Source organism: Helianthus annuus, chromosome 13 (genome assembly GCF_002127325.2).
Source record: "Helianthus annuus cultivar XRQ/B chromosome 13, HanXRQr2.0-SUNRISE, whole genome shotgun sequence".
Lineage (NCBI taxonomy): Eukaryota > Viridiplantae > Streptophyta > Magnoliopsida > Asterales > Asteraceae > Helianthus > Helianthus annuus.
Window position 1 is genome coordinate 172,684,104 of NC_035445.2, and position 9,024 is coordinate 172,693,127.

A 9,024-nucleotide genomic window follows, 5' to 3' on the forward strand; every position below is an offset into this window, starting at 1 on the left:
AGTAAAATGTTTGTCACCAATCTCGTGCCAGCTTAAAGGAGATCGGCATTTGCGACCATACAATGCCTCGAAAGGAGCCATTTGAATACTGGAGTGGTAGCTATTGTTATACGAGAACTCGATCAAAGGTAAATGCACATCCCAACTACCACCAAAGGCGATGACACAAGAACGGAGCATGTCCTCTAGGATTTGGATAGTACGTTCAGTCTGTCCATCCGTTTGAGGATGAAAAGCCGTACTAAGATTTAAATGAGTACCCATAGCGGACTGAAAAGTTTTCCAGAGACGTGAAGTGAATCGACCATCACGATCAGAAATAATGTCGAGAGGAACACCATGATGGCGTATGACTTCATTGGTATAGACACGAGCAAGTCGTTCAACCTTGAAATCTTCGCGAATGGGAATGAATTGTGCGGACTTAGTTAAACGATCAATGACCACCCAAATGCTGTCGTAACCAGAAGGTGTACGCGGGAGTTTAGTTATGAAGTCCATCGCAATGCTATCCCATTTCCACACGGGGATTTCAGGTTGTTCGAGTAGACCAGAAGGTCGTTGGTGCTCGGCTTTGACTTTCGAACAGGTAAGACACTTGGAAACGTACACAGCAATGTCTCTCTTCATACCAGGCCACCAATAGGATGCATGTAGATTATGGTACATCTTGTCAGCGCCAGGGTGAATTGAGTACCTAGATTTGTGTGCTTCGTTCATGATAAGGTCACGAAGATTGTCACGATCTGGTATCCAAACGCGGTCGCAACAATAGAGGAGACCATCAGGTTTTGAAACGAGTTGACTTTCAGATGCTCCACGTATTTCTACAGCCATGGAACCTTCATTGATAGAGGAGTACTGCGCTTCACGAATGCGATTGTGAAGATCGCTCGAGATATGGAAACAACGAATGACATCTACATGAGCCTTACGACTAAGTGCATCAGCCACGACATTCGCCTTACCAGGGTGGTAGCGAATCTCGCAGTCGTAGTCATTGAGCAACTCCACCCAACGTCGCTGTCGCATATTGAGTTCTTTTTGGTCAAAGATGTGTTGTAGGCTCTTATGGTCAGTGAAAACCACACACTTAGTACCATATAGGTAGTGTCGCCAAATCTTTAACGCAAAAACAACTGCGCCAAGCTCGAGGTCGTGGGTAGTATAATTCTTCTCATGTATTTTGAGTTGACGAGAGGCGTAAGCGATGACTTTGTCTCGTTCCATGAGCACACAACCAAGACCACGATTCGATGCATCACAATACACCACGAAATCATCATTCCCATCAGGGAGAGCGAGGATAAGAGCGTTGCAAAGCAAGTCCTTGAGAGTTTGAAAAGATTCTTCTTGCTCAGGACCCCAAGCAAAAGGTTTCTCTTTTTGAGTCAACGAAGTGAGAGGAACGGCGATCTTTGAAAAGTTCAAGATGAATCGTCGGTAATAACCCGCCAATCCTAAGAAAGAACGGATTTCAGAAGGAGATTTAGGCGCGGTCCAATTCTTCACGGCTTCGATTTTTGAAGGGTCGACATGGATTCCTTTTTCACTAACAACATGCCCAAGGAATTGAACTTCTTTGATCCAAAACTCGCATTTAGAAAACTTAGCATATAAACGTTCAGCACGCAAGAGTTCAAGGATAAGGCGAAGATGACGCTCGTGATCGGCTCGAGATTTAGAATAAATGAGAATATCATCAATGAAGACGATCACAAAGCGATCCAAGTATGGTTTACAAATACGATTCATGAGATCCATGAACACAGCGGGTGCGTTGGTTAAGCCAAAGGGCATAACCACGAACTCGTAATGTCCATAGCGAGTGCGAAAAGCGGTTTTGGGAACGTCCTCTTCGAGGACTCGAAGTTGATGATAACCAGAACGAAGATCGATTTTGGAGAAACAGGTAGCGCCTTGAAGTTGATCAAAGAGGTCGTCGATACGCGGAAGAGGATAACGATTCTTAACAGTGAGTTTGTTGAGCTCACGATAGTCGATACACATGCGGAAAGAACCATCTTTCTTTTTAACGAAGAGCACAGGAGCACCCCAAGGAGAGGTACTTGGACGAATGAAACCCTTATCGAGGAGTTCTTGAAGCTGAGAAGACAATTCTTGCATCTCGGAAGGTGCAAGACGATAGGGAGCCTTGGCAACAGGAGTCGCACCAGGTACGAGGTCAATGCGAAAATCAACAGATCGAGGAGGAGGACCGGGTAGATCTTCAGGAAAGACGTCAGGGAAATCGCGCACCACTGGAACATCACTTAAACTTTTTCCCTTGCCCTTTTCTTCCATAACGTGGGCTAAAAAGGCAAAGTACTGTTTGCGTAAGTACTTGTTCGCTTGTGTGCAGGACATCAATTTTATTCCCTTGAAGGTCGGTCTCCATAAACGTGTAAAACGTCACCGGATGGAAGAGGTAAGCGAACGAATTTCTCGTGACAAGCGATTTCAGCATGATTCTTTTGAAGCCAATCCATGCCTATAATGACGTCGAAACTACCCAATTGCATGGGTATAAGATCGATAGAGAAAGCATGCTCGTTAAGAGTAAGACGACAATCGAGGAGAATGGAATCGACTAAGATGGACTTGCCATTGGCGACTTCAACGGAAAACGACTTAGGTAGCTTAGAGCGTGTGCAATTTAACAATGATTCGAATTCTAAGGACACAAAGCTTTTGTCCGCACCAGTATCAAATAGTATCGAAGCATAAAGATGGTTAACAAGAAACGTACCATTAACGACATCATTGTCGTTGCGTGCTTGATTTGCGTTTAGGTTGAAGGCGCGTCCACGAGGAGGTTGCTGCTGCTCTTGGATCCATTGAGGGCATTAGGGACGAAGATGATTAACATCCCCACATTTGAAACATGCCCTAGGTGGTCTTGCGTTCTGAGGAGCAGGTGGAGCTTGTGGCGCTTGCTGAGCTTGTGGTGCTTGCTGAGCTTGTGGTGCTTGCTGAGCTTGTGGTGCTTGCTGTTGTTGGTATCGACAAAAGGCGGTGTCGTGTCCATAACGGTTAAAAATGCCACAACGGCGACACCTAGCATTGACGGGATGATGATAGTTACAAGTGGCACACTTGGGGTGAATCCCAGTGTACGACCTTTGGGCGTTATCAGGAGCAACAGGGTTTGGGTTAACAGGTGGCACAATCGCGTTACAAACGGGGTTGGATTGCTTTCGCTTCTTTCCCCTATTGTTATTCGATTGTTGGGTGATTTGATTGGCTGGCTTCGAAGGAACGGGGTTTGCGGCTTGCTTATCGTGAACACGGTTGTTGTTCAGAGACGCGGCCAAACGGTAGATGTCTTCGATGCTATCGAGTTTGGCTGCCTCGATTGTGTCACGCATACTTGGGGGTAAACCATTGATATACTTGCTTTTCTTGCGATCAGGGGACGAAACAAGGTGAGGGACAATGAAACAGAGTTGTTTGAAACGGGTGGTGTAGGCTAGGTTGTCATCACCAATCTGCTTTAATACCCAAAATTCTTCCTCCAACTTTCGTTGCTCATGCGGAGGACAAAACTCATCCATCATTAGGGCCTTAGTCTCTTCCCATGTCAAAGCATAAGCCAGCTCGTTCGAACGTATGTTTCTTTCATTCGTCCACCACTCGAGAGCTCGGGCTTGGAATACCCCAGTCGCGCTGCGCGTCTTGAGCTCATCAGGGCACTCGCTATTGATGAATGTGACCTCTATGCTGTCAAACCACTCAAGCATGGCGGTCACCCCATCATTGCCAGTGAATGGCTTTGGATTGCACGATGAAAAGTGTTTGAAATTGAACGAGACGGGCTTGCGTGCTTCGACCTTAGAGTCGACAGAAGAGTGAGGAGTTTCAGAGGCTCGAATCTCGGAAATGACCTTTGGAACGACGCGAGCAAATTGATCGGCCATGAAAGCCATCATCTTCTTGGTGGAGCGAGACTTTGACTTCCTAGACGCGTTGGAGTGACGAGAAGACATCTAAGATTTAAAATAACGAAATGAGTGAGACTTGGTCATAATGCTTGTTTTAGAAAAATGAAATTGATCACATAGCATAAAGGGTCACATAGCATAAAGTTTCAAGTTGATTATCATAGCATAAAAGTTTAAATGTCTCATATAGCATAATCATGAATTCCACATAGCATAACATGAATAAACGAAAGCATCGTAAATTTAGTTTGTTCACGAGGGATTATTATTGTTTGTGATTGCGATAACGTGCGAAATGATTAAAACGACATTTTGAAATGAACGAACGTTCAAGTATAAAAATCACATATAAATTGAGATACATAAAAGAGAGGCTCAATAAAACATTGGATTGTTTCGGGTAGAGAAACGTCGACTATTCCAAAGTGGGTCGAAAGTTCTTTCGATTTAGAGATATTGTGCTTTGGCCTATAAGTAAGATACTCTCATCGAGAAGCGATTAACGGTATCTTACCCTTCCGGTTACTACACATCTCTAAATGATCGAAACATTCGGGACTTTGGCGAGAATAAAAATCGAGGAATGGGACTTAATCGACGAGATGCGGGTTTCACCCCTAACTTGACGATTTCGTACCCTAAATGTGGTTGGTACTCGTCGGCCAAAATAAAATTTTGACACTTTAACGAGGGTCCACTAGAGTTGAAATGGAAATTACCATTAAGTTGTGGATGTCACTCCTAGCTTAATGGTGAAATTTCGTGCAAAAATAGATTAAAGGTAGAATGAGAGTCGTTTACCAAATTGTGGGTTTCACGCCTATTTTGGTAAATTCTTCTCGTTGGTGTTACAAGAGTATAAAAATAGCATAAGTGTATTCGTGTTAGCCTTAGGAAAGGCACATAAATTTAATCGAAAGTATAGCTAGGAAGCATGCATGGTAGAGCACAAAAGTTTTAAACAACACATAAGAGGCAAAATTCTTAGAACTATAGATTAGGGCAAAAGCATGGCAATTTTCCTAATTCCCTATAGTTATGGCTCTGATACCAATCTGTCACACCCCAACCGATGGCGGAAACATCGGGATGAGACGAAGTGTGTATAGATTGCTAGAGACGTCATAACACTATGTGACAATATTTAATTAAATTCAAATTTCATTGCAATACTAAATTGTCATACAAGATTCAAATAGAAATAACAACATAGTTTCATAGCATAACTTAACAAACAAAAGATAGATTTATCTAGGTGTGTATCTAGTCCACCCTAAATCTTGTTTCGTCTTGAATATCATCTCAATAATTAACCTGCAACATGTATTAAAATAGAGTTCAATGCAAAAGCAAAGGCGAGTATACAAGTTTGACTACATAGCATAATAGAATAAAACTCATATCCAACATGTTACTAAGTGAATAAATTTACTAGCAATGCAATTTTTGGCGTACAATATGATCAAACCCATGAATACAACGCATAAAAATAGCCTAATCCCAATCGTTCAACGGGGTGGTAATGTTTAACTTAACAATACCCAATTAGAATAGCGGGCGGGGCGTTAATCCTATAGCGCTATAATTGTTAAGGTGGGCTAGCAAAGTTAATGAGCATATAACGTTCCAAATCGTTCATAGAGCATACAAGCATAGCAAATATTCATAATAGTTTCATGTCACGTTCATAGATAGAGTATGTTTTGTTTAAGCATAAAAGTTGTTTTGAATAGGTATACATGTTGCATCCCAAAGTGTAAAGGGGAAAAAGGGATCGAGTATACTCACGATTTACAAGTCTTGACTTGGAAGTTCCGAGAGTAAGTTTGGTGGATGATTTAGCTTGGAGCACCTAGTCCTTCTACACGAGGAAACGTAGGTGTGTGAGTTTGGCGTTTACGGAAGATTAAGAATATGGAAATAACTTAGTATAACGAAAGTATATGTGTATGTGAAAATAATCATCTTTTAGACTTTATAACCATCACATGACACTAGGTAACCAATATGGTTATTTAATGTTTTTCATGGGTAGTGAACCCATTAGAATCATATTAGGGTTTAGGTCTTGGATGATATTCTACTTCTTTAACATGTAAACACAAGTTTAACATCAAAGGTTCGAATGAGTATATGCTTATACTTAGGTTAAATATTACATATTATTTAGGTCCAATATTTCAAGTAGGAGGTAGAAGATTAAATCTCCATTAAGGCACCTCTTAGTTACAAGGATGTCATGTATGGGGTAGGAAGACTAAGCTTCCATTTAGGCACCCCTTTGAAGTTCACCACTTCTCTTGATGTAAAGACAACCAAGGAGGGTCACGAATTAAGGTTTATACGAGTATGTAAGATAAGCTAACTAATAGAAATCATCAAATCATGTGAGGATTGTATGTTTGGACAACCCAAGTTGTTCCATAATCACTCATGTATCAAAGTCTAAGTTTGACATGACTTGTGGGTTAAAACCCTAATCCAAACACCAAGTTTATGAGGTTTAATCCTCTGATTTTGAGTGTCTCAACCATGTTTTTAAGCTTACCCAACCATAGGAGAGGTTGTAAGCATTAGGACATTGGTGTGAGATGTGTTAGACACAAGTTGGATAAGAAATAACAAGTTGTTGATTAATAATAAACAAAACAGAAAGTTTCAGTCCATTTTAGGGCAAATCCAAACATGATTCTTCCAAGGAAAAACCAAGGATTCAAGCCCAAGGACATAACAAAGCAATAGGAAGAAGAACCAAGTGATTTGGTTGAGAAATGAGCAAGTTACACTCACTTTTGTGAAGATACAAGAATCTGTCCAAAACTCAGATTTACTGCAGATTAGAGAGTAGTTTAGTGAAGATTTAGGAGTTGTGAAAGTGTCAAATGGGTTGGAGAAGGTGGGTATTTATAATGGAGGAGTTATAAGATGATTGGAGGTGATTAGAGGTGGATTAAGGGTGATCGGGTGAGTTAGATTAATGGGATTTCGTGCACAAAGCTGGAAGAAACACACCTTCTGCCGAAAACAGGGGCTCGCGTGACGTCTAGGGCCTTGGCGTCACGCGGCGCCTCACTTTTGATATGTTTCATTTTGTTGCACTTTGGTCCCTGTAGTTTCTGTTTGATCCTTTTAGGTGTAAGTTTGATAGTTTAGGGACTTGTTTTGATATAAAAGCATAGTATAAAGTGTAGTTAAGCATGATGATCATAACCAAAGTATGTTTAAGCGTATAAATGTCATAACCACGTATCGTTCTCGTTCAAAACACGTTCAATGCATAAGTTTAGATTAATTACAAGTTTCGCACATAGTTTTCAAGAACAACGATTAAACATCGATTGATTCACCAAATCGAACATACGAGCATACATAGAATGCGTATAACATAAACGTAACAAAATACAAGTTTCATTAATGATCCAAGTCTCGGTTTGATAATGATTACAATGAAAGGAAACGATTACAAGAATACAAGGTTTCCAAAAATAGAAATACGAACAGAACTTTCTATAATTTCAGATGTCTAATATTTGATATGACAGTGTGTTTTGCGTTTGTCTACATGCAATTTTGTATTAAAATTCCCCATCTAACTATATGTACTATTGTTTATTTTCTTCGCATAGTGTTTATTCAAATACTTGAACTATAGGCTATACTTGAACTATAGGCTGATGCATAATTTAGTCTTTTAAAGGTCTTACATTTCTTAAGTCTCTCTTTTGGTTTGACAACTTTTTCCTAGTTAAAACCAATGTAAATGCTCATTATTCTCTATGTAGCAGTGTAAGCAAATGCTGAAGTCTCCTTATATGTGCCCCAAGAGTGCATTGTCTATTATTATCTGTATATTATCTATATATTTAAAAGACAACCTAATGAACAGTACATGTATTTGATTGGTGTATGGGGGCAGTCTTGGGCTATGATTGGCCCGGGGGAACTGAGTATCCCTTTCTTTTTTCTACCCGCCACGCGTCTAGAGTCCCTTACGCGTCACCATTGTTCTCCTCGATCACTTATTTATTCCTCATCCCACAGTTTCCATCCCTATTAAGGTGACATCTGATCAAAGTGCCATCGGATTCCACATGACGATTCATTATATTCATTAGAAGGTGTATCATGTATGGACCAGTCTCAAGATATATCTGGTTGGCATGTATGGCTATACGCCTACAATTCACCACCAATTTATAGGGGCCGGCTATTTTATGTGCTTGTAAGTGGTTTAAAGGTTCATTAATATCTGTCAACTGCCTGTATATTTCATTAATATTTTGTGTTTTTCTATAATATCATGTCTAAAATTTAAAACATGATACCAACATACATTTCTCACACTTTTAAAAGCTTTTGACTTTGTACCCAACTCCAAACCACATATAATATTCTTATATATATAGGGGCAGGATCTATAGAGAACGGCTAAAAGTGTGAAAACGGTGAGAATAATTTTGGTGATGACATGTGGCGTTGATGCTAACTTACACTAAGACCGCCCGTAATGGGGCGCGATCTTTCAAAAATTTTCGAAGAAAACTTCGCATAACGCCGACACGCCATTACACCCGGCGTGTTCGGGCGTTTTCTTTTGGCAAAATTCGATTTAGCGTTTTTTAAATAACGCTTCAAGAGGGTTTGACTGGCCAATCAAATGAGCGCATGTGGGTTTAGAGAGAGAGATGGAATGTGGGGTTTGATTTTGCCGGATTTTTGGCCGGAATTTCAAGGGGGTTTGCAGGTCACAGGTCACGAAGAAGAAGAAGAAGAAGAAGGGCCCTTTAGGTTTGTTTTAAAACTTTGACATTGACACATTAGGCCCCTATAGTTTTAAACTTTAATATCTTTAATATTTCAAATTTCAAAAATGCTATATCAGTCCCTAAAGTTTTGTTTATTAAATGTCTTATTTTGGATCTTTTATAAAACTTAAAATTTTGCAATGTAATTTTTTAGTATTGTATTTTTTCAATTTAATGAATTATTTTAAGTTTTTAATTTAAAAAAAATAAATAATTGTGTAATGATTGAATGGGGCGTTATTGGGCATTATTCCACTACGCCACTTTTGCAAAAACGC